Source organism: Hippoglossus stenolepis, chromosome 4 (genome assembly GCF_022539355.2).
Source record: "Hippoglossus stenolepis isolate QCI-W04-F060 chromosome 4, HSTE1.2, whole genome shotgun sequence".
NCBI classification, from domain to species: domain Eukaryota; kingdom Metazoa; phylum Chordata; class Actinopteri; order Pleuronectiformes; family Pleuronectidae; genus Hippoglossus; species Hippoglossus stenolepis.
Genome location: NC_061486.1, coordinates 27,471,640 through 27,485,218, shown reverse-complemented (window position 1 = coordinate 27,485,218; position 13,579 = coordinate 27,471,640). Strand labels below are relative to the sequence as shown.

General features: G+C 38.9%; 2 pseudogenes; both read left to right on the top strand.

Annotated features, from left to right (window-relative positions):
- The first annotated feature begins 12,518 nt into the window (after positions 1-12,518).
- LOC118108073 lies at positions 12,519-12,637 on the top strand (annotated as a pseudogene).
- Positions 12,638-13,123: 486 nt separating this feature from the next.
- Positions 13,124-13,232, top strand: LOC118108223 (annotated as a pseudogene).
- Positions 13,233-13,579: the final 347 nt, after the last annotated feature.

Below are 13,579 nucleotides of genomic sequence, written 5' to 3'. Positions count from 1 at the left end.
GGTTTTTTCGATCAAATTTTTTCTTTTATTAAACTTTCTTAATAACATACACTTCACTAATATCAGACTCCACATCTCTATTATTGACACAATATAAAAAAAATTCGACCAGTCTTAAGCCCAACTCAGACCATTCATTTAGAACAAGTGTAATAGGCGAATGAGGGACGCCACACTCAAACATATCAGAGGTTAGAAGCAACTATTCGCCAGAATTTCGCTACTGGAGGACATTCCAAACACATATGGAAATAAGTACCAGCAGCTTTCATAGAGCATAGAGTGCAAATAGGGTCAGGAATAATTTTCATTATACAGAGCTTCCTAGGTGGCATGTACACTTGATGTATAAAATTGTAGTGTATTTGCTGGTGATCAGGATTTCTGGAGGCTAGCAGTGTTCGACCAGACTTTATTCCAGTCAAAAGATGGCTTCAGCACCAGGATATCAGCCCTCCATAGAGAGAGTAAGAATTCTGTAAGAATGCTGCGAGATAAACTAGAAGAATTTGGACACCATACCGCTTGTACCTTTAGTGTTGTGGAAAAGAGGTTGAAATGGGTGTGGTGCAAGAGGATTTTGCCATGGGACTCCACCAGCCTTTAAGGCCACTCACAACTGCAAATAAAAGAAAAAAGAGGAACGTGGTAGATTGTGTGTATCAGTCCTGGAATGATTGCAAACCCTCGTACCCCCAAAAAAATCCCCCAGTGTGCAAACTCCCTTTTCTCTCCAACACAATAACTGAATTGGATGGCCATTAATGATGGGATGGCCAGTTTTATATAGGTCTAAGTGTGTAGGCCCAATAATAAAAATTAACAATTTGGCCACCAGCCTGTTTTTCCCCCTGCATTATGGATTGCTTGATACGTGGTCTTTTGCCCCGCCACAGAAATTTTGTGAGCTTACTCCAATACTGGATTGATGGGGAAAGAGGTATCATTGAGCTAACGAAATTGACACTGGGTAGGATGTTCATCTTAATTATTGCTACTCGGCTGCGAAGTGAATTGGGTAACGAAGACCATCTATATAAATCTGAAATACTTTCCTGAGTGTATTACCAAAATTACATTTGACTATTGTCTGAATCGAAGGGAACATTTTTACCCCCAGATATGTAAAACTTTTGACTGCTGGAATACATGATGTGGGACGGGTGTACTGACCATCGACTGGATCAGAGACAAAGCAGTTTCTGCCAAAAAAAACTGAAAGTTTACCATATTGATCAAAAATAGATAGAATTTGTGGAATACCATGTACAGCATTGTTGTCATACAGTAGCACGTCGTCTACATATACCGAAATGTGGTGATGGGTTCCATTGATAGAGATTGGAGGCAACAAGGGTGACTGACGAAACTCCTAACATTATCAGAAGCCAGCCTAGATTTTATAAAACCTGTCTGATCAGTATGCACTAATTTTGCCATGTGACCCTGAAGCCGCTGAGCCAGAGCTTTGGCATAAATCTTAATGTCTACATTTAGAAGTGAAAGGGGCCTGTAACTGACCCAATCTGTTGGGTCCTTGTCTTTTTTAAGAAGCAAAGATATTAAAGAGAATGAGCCTTCCTCAATTGAAATCTGTATCATATCCAAGAGCAATGGCTAGCAAGTGACTAGGTCTAGCAGAGTGGAAGTAGTAGGTCTGCCTGGTTCTGTGCATGAGAAATTCTGAGCAGCGCCTGAGAATGGAATAATTTTTTTTCCAATCAGTTCTTTTTGGAGGGAAACAGAGTCACTTTAGTTCTAACGCTTCTAATTTATCCATGCGTTCCTTATTTCAGACTGATGCATACAGTGTAGTGTTTTTTCTGATGAAGCCCTTCACTGCTTCCCACAATATCCTTGGGTCAGAAATTTAGCCCCTGTTGAACTCCAGAAATTCGAGGAGATTACTCTTGAATTGCGCCTTGAATGCTTTGTTGCGGGGCAAGGAGGAATTGAAATGCCACCTGGGAGCTCTTGTGAGGGCAACCCTTATGGTGACAGAGCAGTCAATAGGTCTGCGATCAGACCATGCAACCGGTACATAAAAGATGTTTTGAATATTTTGGAAAAGGTCTATGAATGCAAAGAAAAAAATATATCCTTGAAAAAGATATATGTCTGGCCGGAAAAAAAAGAATAATCCTTTGTAGTAGGGTTCACAAAGTGCCAAGTATCGACCATAACTGTGTGGGCTTCCCACTGACGTAGTGCATCAGAGGCAAGACGTTCGTCCCTGTTCTCTGCTTCGCCTGTTCTATTTGTTTCCATCAAATCTGCCCCAAGAACCAGCCGAAAATCTGTCAGACGCATCAAAAGTGCTAGGAGCATAGGCAGAGATCAGTGCATTGTTTTTCCCATCTACAATAATCTTAGCAACGGCAATCCGTCCATCTGTATCAGCCAAGGAACCAATAATATCAAACTTCCAACTTACGCTTACAAACTATCAACATGCCCTTGGTTTTTGTAGAAGCTGACGAGGAAGCAATAGTGTGGTAAAACTTGTTTGCAAAACGCCTATTATCCTTATGGAGCAAATGTGTTTCCTGGAACATGGCAAAGTCAAAATTTTTCTTACAAAAAAAATTTCTAGAATAGTGGTCCTTTTATGTGGAATATTAAGACCCCTGTCATTGACAGAAATGAAGTTGAGATCATTCATGTCTTATATAACAATATAATATGGAACATAGTCATGTTTACAGACAGTGGCCTGGAACCTCAAAATAGCCCTCCCCAAAACAAAACTAAATAAAGAAGAAAAGTGAAGAGAAACCTTACTTTTCAACATTTCTGATGAGTCCACGTAGGAGGAAAAACTCTCTCTCTCTTTCTCTCTCTCTTTCCTTCTCTCTCTGAGTTTTCTATCGCAAATAAACTGTTGCTTTAACAAATTGTAATTTATAGAAGATGTAGGTTTGTAGATGATTTATAAGCAGTTTTTATTTAAAGATATATTAAGAAAATTATTCGGTGTGTGCTTTTGCAAAAACGATGTCGGACACAGTAATTTTCTCTGGCCCTCTCCCTAACACAACAGGTGATGACATGTTTAGCCGCATGTTGTCTTTTAACCGCTGGCTGTCGAGGTGGTGTCCTGTAAACGGTGTGGGCTTTGTAGATAATTGGCAAACTTTTTGGGGGAAACCTGGTCTTGTTAGGAGAGACGGCGTTCATCCCACTTGAGATGGAGCATCTCTCTTATCTAGGGATATTACCCAGTCTATTAAATGACAACCCAGAGTTGGGACCAGGACGCAGAGCTGCAGTGCTACACACTTCTCTGCGCTCCCTCTGGATCAGTCACACAACCACAAACCCATAGAGATTGTGTCTGTCCACCGTCCCATTACATTATTTAAATCAAACAATAACAGAGGGAGAATTCCACACAAAAATCTAATACAAATTAACACAACCTCTGCAACAACTCAGGAAACAAAGACTTTTAAATGTGGTCTGTTATACATAAGATCATTGTCATCAAAGGCTATTTTAGTTAATGAACTAGTCTCAGATCATAAAATAGATTTATTGTCCCTCACTGAGACATGGCTGCATCCTGATGAATATGTCAGTCTAAATGAATCTACTCCCCCCAGTCATGTAAATACACACGTTCCCAGAGAATTTGGTCGAGGAGGTGGAGTTGCTGCTACTTTTAACTCCAGTCTATTAATTAATCCTAAACCTAAACTAAGATACAACTCATTTGAATGTCTTGTTCTTAGTCTTCCACACCAATCCAAGAAACACCAACAGCCAATCATATTTGCTGTAGTTTACCGTGCCCCTGGGGCTTATACTGAATTTTTAACAGAATTCCCTGAGTTTTTATCAAACCTAGTCCAAAAGACCGATAAAATTATTATTGTTGGTGACTTTAATATTCATGTTGACAATAATAAAGATAGCCTTAGCGTAGCATTTATTTCGATATTAGACTCAATTGGTTTCAGTCAGTGTGTACACCAACCTACTCATTGTTGTAACCACACACTTATATTATCATACGGTATCAAAATTGAACATCTAACGGTACTTCCGCGCAATCCAATTCTATCAGACCATAATTTAATAACCTTCGATTTTTCACTATCAGAATATATGCCACTAATAATAAACTCATTTTCAAGATGTTTACCTGATAGTGCTGTAGCTAAATTTAAGGAAATAATTTCCGATTACATTTAAACCCGTATTATCCGTCGATATAAACAACAAATTCATTAAAAACCCTAGCTCCACTGAGATTGACCATCTCGCCGATAGCTCTGTAAACTCATTACGATTAACATTAGACTCAATAGCGCCTCTAAAAAAGAAACATATAAAAAATAGTAAATTAGCTCCGTGGTATAATTCCAAGACACATGAGTTAAAACAAGTATCAAGAAAACTAGAAAGGAAGTGGCGCTCCAGCAACCGTGTTGAAAATCTCCTAGACTGGAGGAATAGTGTTAAAGCATATAAGGAGGCCCTCCACAAAGCAAGAGCCGCCTACTATTCAAAACTAATAGAAGAGAATAAAAACAACCCCAGGTTTCTCTTCAGCACTGTAGCCAGGCTGACTGAGAGTCACACCTCACCCCAAAATAATCTCATCTTCTAAACCAACAACTTGTATCTCAGACCCCATTCCTACAAAATTACTTAGAGAAATTCTGCCCCTAATTGACAGTTCATTACTGAACACAATACATCTGTCATTATCATCAGGATATGTACCACAGTCTTTTAAAATAGCTGTAATCAAACCCCTCCTCAAAAAACCCACCTTAGACCCAGAGGTTTTAGCCAATTATCGTCCGATATCTAATCTCCCCTTCCTGTCTAAAATCCTAGAAAAAGTTGTAGCCAATCAGCTGTGTGAGTTTCTCCAGGAAAATAATATATATGAAGACTTTCAGTCAGGGTTTAGAGCCAATCACAGCACAGAGACAGCCTTGGCAAAAGTCACTAATGATCTTCTAATAGCTTCAGATCAGGGGTTTGTGTCTGTCCTCTTTCTGTTAGATCTTAGTGCAGCATTTGACACAATTGACCATAATATTTTATTACAGAGACTAGAACAGTTAATTAGCATTAAAGGAACCGCCCTAAAATGGTTTAAATCCTATTTTTCAGACCGCTCCCAATTCGTGCAAATTAATGATGAGTCATCTGTGCGCACCAAAGTTAACCATGGTGTTCCACAAGGCTCTGTGCTCGGCCCAATTTTATTCTCATTATATATGCTTCCACTAGGAAACATTATCAGGACACATTCAGTAAATTTCCACTGCTATGCGGATGACACCCAGTTACACTTGTCAATAAAACCTGAACAATGTAATCAATTAACTAAACTCCAAGCATGTCTCAAGGACATAAAAACCTGGATGACCCGCAATTTTCTCTTATTAAACTCAGATAAAACAGAGGTTCTAATACTTGGCCCTAAACACCTTAGAGATACATTATCTAATGATATAGCTGCGCTAGACGACATTGCCCTTGCTTCCAATGAAACAGTCAGGAACTTCGGAGTGATCTTCGATCCTGATTTGTCCTTTAATTCACACTTAAAACAAATTTCTAGGACCGCCTTTTTCCACTTGCGTAATATCTCAAAAATTAGACATGTCCTTTCCCAAAAAGATGCAGAAAAACTAGTCCACGCCTTTGTTACATCCAGACTTCATTATTGTAGTTCCTTATTATCAGGCTCCAGCAGTAAGTCGTTAAAGACTCTGCAGCTTGTCCAAAATGCCGCAGCACGTGTCCTGACAAGAACAAAGAAAAGAGACCACATTTCTCCAGTATTAGCTTCGCTACACTGGCTTCTGGTTAAATCTAGAATAGAATTTAAAATTCTCCTCCTCACCTTCAAGGCCCTTAACAATATGGCACCATTATACCTCAAAGAGCTGATAGTACCATATCAACCCACTAGAGCACTGCGCTCCCAGAATTCAGGCTTACTTGTCGTCCCTAAAGTCTCTCAAAGTAGAGTAGGAGCCAGAGCTTTCAGCTATCAAGCCCCTCTCCTGTGGAATCATCTCCCACTTTCAGTTCGGGAGGCAGACACCATCTGTACGTTTAAGAGTAGGCTTAAAACCTTCCTTTACGATAAAGCTTATAGTTAGAGCCGGTCCAGGCTTGTCTTAGACCTGCTCTTAGTTATGCTGCTATAGGTCTAGAAGGTCGGGGGACACATGACACTCGGAGCTTCTCTTTCCAGCTTCTCCTTCCTCTTCTCCATCCTTATCACATCAAAGAAATTAATATCTCATCAATACATGTTACTGACTTGACTTCTTCCCCGGAGTCCCTTTGCCTTATCGTTCGCAGATCCAGGGCCCCAGTTGTGGCCACATCGTGGATTATGATCTGTGGATCGCGTATCAGAGATCGTAATGGTGGATCCAGTATAGCGGATTCTGTAGCGTGCTGGCTGATCATGATAATAATGGTGGATCCAGTATCGTGTTGGCATCTGATAGTGGTGGTGGACCACGATCGAGGTGGCAGCTGATGATGGATCCTAATGGCGGCAGTGGACAATGACTGTGGACTATGGTGGCATCCGATCTTGATGGTGGATCATGATCGTGGTGGCTGCTGACCATAGACTATGATTGCAGCAGGACTGCCTGATATATAGCATTTCTCATCAGATACTCGACCATTACTGACAATAATCCATCAATTCATTGACCTTCAGTTATGCTTCAAAATGTTTACCCTAATCAATGCTGCTAAAACCTTGATGATGTTCTCCTTTACACTTGACATCTATTGCACTTCTGTCCGTCCTGGGAGAGGGATCCCTCACATGTGGCTCTCTCTGAGGTTTCTACCTTCTTTTTTTTCCCTGTTAAAAGGGTTTTTAAGTAGTTTTTCCTTACTCTTGTTGAGGGTTAAGGGCAGAGGATGTCACACCCTGTTAAAGCCCTATGAGACAAACTGTGATTTGTGACTATGGGCTATACAAATAAAATTTGATTGATTGATTGGGTAAATGAGTTAATGGAGTTTAAGGCAGTGGTGGCTGGTGATAACATTTATTGGGGGGGGACAAACAAACTGAAGCCAAACTCAACAAAAAACACAAAATGCCAAACCTTTAGCCTGCATCGAGCTGCTGAGCAATGCTATACCTGTCGCAAAAATGTAGCCTCATTGGGCCTCATTCACAAATAGTGCGTATGCACAAATCTTTGCTTAAACTGTGCGCACTTACGTTTGACACACAAATCTGGGATTCATCAATATGTTCTTACCTAGATTTTTTTCCACTCTGTGAACAAATGTAGAACTTCCTCAGGCCATGCGTACACACAAATGATGAAGGCCCGGCTGTCCTAGAAAAAGGTAAACCCTCACCCTTTTAACTAAATGCATAGTATATTAAAACTCTATTTATTTAAATAAAAGTAGTACATAGACAGTAATAATTGAATTTACTAATGCAGTGATCAAATGTATTAAATAACTATGGAATTTACGCCCTTTTATCCTCATCTCTATAAAAACCTGCTGAATTCATATTTATGTTACTGGATAAGTGGGGCATCGCTTCTTCTGCAACAATGAAGATAAAACACAGCATTGAGTCATAATCTGCGGGAGGAACATAATCTGTTCGTCTGTGTCCCTCCTCACACACGAACTGATGATCACATGTATTTACTTATTAATCGATGGTGTCAAATCATGACTCGTTCTGCTCACTTTAACCCTGATGTCCTGTCTGTGCACGTCATGTTATGTCTTATGTTGTGTAGCAGGTTTAAACATATCTCATAAAGTCTAGAGCGACTCAAACAAACACGAAGTCACAGAGTGTTTATTGTTAAAATGCAGACTGACAGAGACTCAGATACAGGATGACCGGACCTTTAATGAGCGTCTGTCCTGATCCTGAAGCAGCGGTGGTTATAATAATTCAGCGGGGAAATTGGGGGTACATTTTTTTTTCTTCTAAGTTCTTAATGAAACTGGCTGAATAAATCAATTGATTGCCTGATGTATCCAAAAATATAAGAGGCTTCCTGAGAGAATGTATAATGAGAAAGAATGACTGCATGTATGAGGAAGACATTGTATGGTGGTGGGAGGAATTGAAAAAAGAAATAAAGGAGCTGAGTAGGACATATAGCAGGGGCAGAAACAGAACAGAGAGAGAAAGAGAAATGAGGCTAAAAAAAAAAGTGTTAGTCAGAGAGGCAGAAAGGGCTGAAAAGGAAAGTGATTACAACATAGAGTATATAAAGATAAAAGAAGAACTGAAGGAGATAGAACAGGGAAAGTGTCAGGGAGCAATAATAAGAAGTAGAGCTAAATATGCCATAGAGGGAGAAAAATGTACAGGTTATTTCTTAGGGCTTGAGAGGATAAGGCAGAAAAATAATTATTTAGAACAAGTAGACGGAAAGGATGGAGAGAAAATCACAGACTTTCTAGGGATAGCAGAAAGAGTAGAAGAATTTTACAGAGATTTATTTAGGAAAGAAGAGGTAGATGGAGAGTAGCAGACAGCTGTTAGATAAAGTGAAAGCCAGGGTGAGTAAAGATGATAGTGAAATGTGTGAGAGACAGATAGGAACAGAAGAAATAGACAAAGTAATAAGTGAGTTAGGAAGAAATAAGAGTCCGGGAACAGATGGGATAATAGGGGAATTTTATATTGAATTTAGAGAAGAACTGATACCAGTATTAGATAGATTATTTAGATGGATAGAAAAGAAAGATGAAATGACAGAAAGTATGTCGACAGGGTTAGTCAGAATAATATATAGAAAAGGAAGTAAGGACAGATTAGAAAATTACAGACCACTAAGCATGCTGAACGGTGATCACAAAATATTAGCCAAGGTGTTAGCAAATAGAATAAAGGGGGTAATAGGGATGGTGGTGGGAAACACACAGGCGTATAGCATACCAGGGAGGGACATAGCGGACACAATAAGTAGCATCAGAGATGTAATAGCACACATGAAGGAAGGTAATGGAGGAATAGTGGTTAGTTTAGATTTAAATAAAGCATTTGATAGGGTAGACCACATTTATACAGGGTGTTAGAAAAAGTCAGTTTTGGGCAAAAGTTGGTAGGATGGATTAGGAAGATGTATGATAGGGCAGCCAGCAGGGTTAAAATTAATGGGATAGTCACAGACAAATTTCGATTAGAGAGATCAGTCAGGCAAGGGTGTCCGCTATCGTCCCTCCTTTACTCGGTGTCAGCAGAGCCTTTAGTGGCACTGCTGTTGCAAAACAACAAAATCAAGGGCATAGAGTTACCAGGTGGGAAGGTGAGCACATTATATCAATATGCAGATGACAGAACAATAACAGTAAAAGACAAGGAAAGTGTAGAGGAGATATTAGAAAGTGTAAAGTTGTATGGGAGGGCATCAGGGGCAAAGGTAAACAGACAAGTCAGAAATCATGTATATAGGTAAGGGCAGAGTAGGGAGGTTAGAGATAGGAATAAAAGGAGAAGAAAGATTATTTTAAGGTGCTAGGAGTAAATTTAGGGATCGAGGGAAAGGAAGGGAGAGACAGGCAGTATGAAGGGATAATAAATAGTATAAAGAAGACATTAGGGTTTTGGAAGAAGAGAGGGTTGAAATTGAAGGGGAAAGTAGTAGTGGTAAATGCACTAATAATGAGCAAGCTTGTGTATGTAATGAATGTGATGGAAGTGCCTGAGAGAGTGTTGAAAGAGGTGGAGAGAATGGTGAGTGATTTCCTGTGGGATGGGAAGGGAGTTAAGATAGCTAGGGAAGTATTAGAAAATGAATATGAGGATGGAGGATTGAAGATGATTAATTTAGAAAGGAAAAAGAAAGCACTAAGGGTGAAAATGATGGTGAGGTATTTAAAGGGAAGAAGTGATCATGTGTGGAAGATATTTCTAAGTGAAGCAATAAACAAATGTGGAGGATGTGGAGAAAGTGGAGTGTTCATGGAACTTAAAAAAGGCATGATGAACGGAGTGGCTGACATCTATAAGGAGATGATTGGAGCATGGGGGGAGTTTGTGAAAAGTGTGAAGTATGAATGTAAAAATGTGAAACAAGTATGGGAACAGCCTGTTTTTTTAAACCCCAAAATTGCAGAAGGTGGGGAAACAATTTACAACAGAATTATATGGAAAGCAGGGATTAGGAAATGGGGATTGGTAGAAAAAAATCCAAAGGGCTATACCAAAAGAATGGAAGGGAATGATTGAGAGAGAGGCTGAGGTAGGAGAAGGAGGAGAAATAGAAATGTATGTTGGAGAAGGAAAGAGCAGAGTGAATCTGATGTGTGAAAACAAAAGTGATATACAGATGCATAAAAAGTGAAGCAGTGAGACGACCAGCTGCAGAGAAAGTGTGGAACAAAGTCATGAAAGAATTGGATGTGGAGAAGATATGGAAGAATCTGAGAGTGAAATGGAATAGCATTGAATGTGAACATTTTGATTTCATGCTAAGACACAACAGAATTTACAACAACATGATAAGTAAATCTGATTTAAATGTGAAAAAGGAATGTGATGTATGTAGTATGGAAGTGGAAACATGTATGCATGAATTTTTTGAATGTTGTGAATTAAAAGGTTATTTCGTGAAAATGAAAGATCTAATAAACAGATGTTGGGAGGGGACGTTGGTGGAGAGCATGGAATGGAGAAAGCTATGGCTTTTTGGGACGACTGGCAGAGGGAAAAAATGCAATGTCAATCTTTTAAATTACGTCCTGAGCCATGCAAGATATGCCATCAAATTAAGAAGGAATTTAGCCCACTACGAAAAGAAAAAAGTCGGTGTGGAGTGTACTCAAAAGTATAATGGAAAAAGATGTAAATATTGTACATAGCTATGTCAGAGAAGAGTTTCGCAAAGGATTTGTGGATGGAAGCACATTCATTAAAATAGAAGAGGACGGGAAGATCATATTGAATTTTGATTAAGATTCATTGATTGTAATTAATTATTTCATTTGTGAATATATATATTTATACATATAGACATACATATGTAAACGTATTTGCAATTATTTGTTTTGTTATTATTTTCTTATTAACTCCGTTTTGATAGATATGTTTGTTTATTTGTTTTTGTTTGTTGTTTTGAGTTAGTTTTTATTTATTGTTTTTGTTTGAATGTATGTTTTAAAATCAAGGCACATATTGCGATATTTGCTGTATTAATATGCCAAGTGATGTTACTGCAAAAGTCAGACTATATACAGGTGGATGTACAAAAATGTGTATATAAAATTCAATGTATTTTTTTTTTAAAACACGCCCGATCTCGGAAGCTATGTGTAACAGAGTTAGAAATGTACTTTATTTATTTTTATTTAGAATTTGTATTTGTGAATTTTATTAGTTATTTTACTTTATTAACGATTACCTGCGGAAGTGACCTTGCTGTGCGTCACCTTTTATGTTCCTCCGAAAGCTTATACTTCCTGTCAACCCCTCCCCCCCTCAGTGTTGTTTTACATTACTGAGGGTAAGTCACCTGCGGAAATGCTCCGCGCTATTTTATAATTTTCCTTAAATTAACGGTCTAAATTGTATGTTGTAAATACAAGTACGCTGTGCTGCTGTTTTGAGTGTTGATATGTTTTGTAAATGTTGTCGTTTAACTTTCACGGTGATACGTTTTACACGATAGCGGCGCCATTTTGTCTAGTAGCGTCGCGGGGATTTCGGCAGCCCTTTGAAGTAAATTATTTTATTTTGAAGGTTTAAGAACGGAGATGCAGCAGGAGGTGTAAAATAACCACAGCAAAGCAATGTGTTTTTACAGGTATGTGGGTTTTCCTTTTTTAAACCAAATTTTGGATAGGCTGTTTAATAACCCAACCCAAGGCACCTTTCTATTTCATGTCACTTTTGTACTGTGTTTATTACATACTGTTAAAAGTATGGCTGAGTGTTGTTTTACATTACTGAGGGTTTAAGAACGGAGATGCAGCAGGAGGTGTAAAATAACCACAGCAAAGCAATGTGTTTTTACAGGTGAATAAAAAGCTGGAAACCAACCCCCTGAGTCATTCATCCTTGTGGCCAATCCAAATCCGTTACATATGCAGGGTCGGACCTGGTTAGTACTTGGATGGGAGACTGCCTGGGAATACCAGGTGCTGTAAGCCTTTTCACTTCTCTTTGCAAACAGCAGAGGGTAGTTCTGCTATTTGAGAGCCGACAAATCTTAGAAAGAGCAGAAAAGATTCACCATCAAAGAAAAACAGGATATGGAACATGACGAGAGTGAACATTGTTCATGTCATATTAGCACATCATTCTCAAAATGTCATATTTGGATAGAGCGATGAAAGAGCAGGGAGTTTACTCAACATCAAGGGAAATACAGTAAATGAAACCTCGACATTATTACTGAAGTAAATGATTCAATGTTCTAAGGATTTTTTTCCTTGCAACATTACGACAATTTCACCTTCATTTTGTTTACCTGAACATTTCCCCTGATTCATTCACATGTATAAATTAGGTTTCGTGGGTGGATCTATTTGCTTATGGCCATACTAACCTGAACATGCCCGATCTCGTCTGATCTCGGAAGCCAAGAAGGGTCGGCCCAGGTTAGTACTTGGATGGGAGACCGCCTGGGAATACCAGGTGCTGTAAGCTTTTTCGAATTTTCTTTGCAACCAGCAGAGGGTGCTGTTGCTGCTGCTTCACAGGAGAAACATCTTGGAAAGAGCAGGGTGGACTCACCATCAAAGAAAAAACAGGATATGGAACACACACATCATCACTGAAGGAAGAGAGCGAAACATTCAAATGACTTTTGACAGTCAAAACACTACTTTATTCATGCAATAGTAACATATCATTCTCAAAATATCATATTTGGAGAGAAGGATGAAAGAGCAGGGAGTTTACTCACCATCAGAAAAAGAAACAGTATGTAAAAACCCGGATATTATTTCTGAAGTAAATTATTGAAAATTGTAATGATTTTTCTCTTACAGTATTATGACAATTTCACCTTGGGCTTCTCTTTCCTTAAAATTAAATAATAGAAACCAAGTTTCAATAGTCACAAAGTAACAGTAGTATTGATGATGGTGGTGGTTCACATGTATAAATAAGGTATTGTGGGTTGAGTCCTTCGCTTACGGCCATACCACCCTGAACATGCCCGATCTCGGAAGCTAACCAGGGTCGGGCCTGGTTAGTACTTGGATGGGAGACCGCCTGGGAATACCAGGTGCTGTAAGCTTTTTCGAGTTTTCTTTGCAACCAGCAGAGGGTGGCGCTGTTATTTGAGAGGTGACAAATCTAAGAAAGAGCAGAAAAGATTCACCATCAAAGAAAAACAGGATATGTAATCCTCACAGAGTGAACAAGGAAATACTTTTTATAAAAAAAAAACACTACTTTGTTCTTGTCATATTAGCACATCATTCTCAAAATGTTATATTTGTATAGAGCGATGAAAGAGCAGGGAGTTGACCCAACATCAAGGAAAATACAGAAAACGAAACCTTGACATTATTACTGAAGTAAATGATTGAATGTTCTAAGGATTTTTTTCTTTGCAATATTACGACAAAATTGCACCTTCTT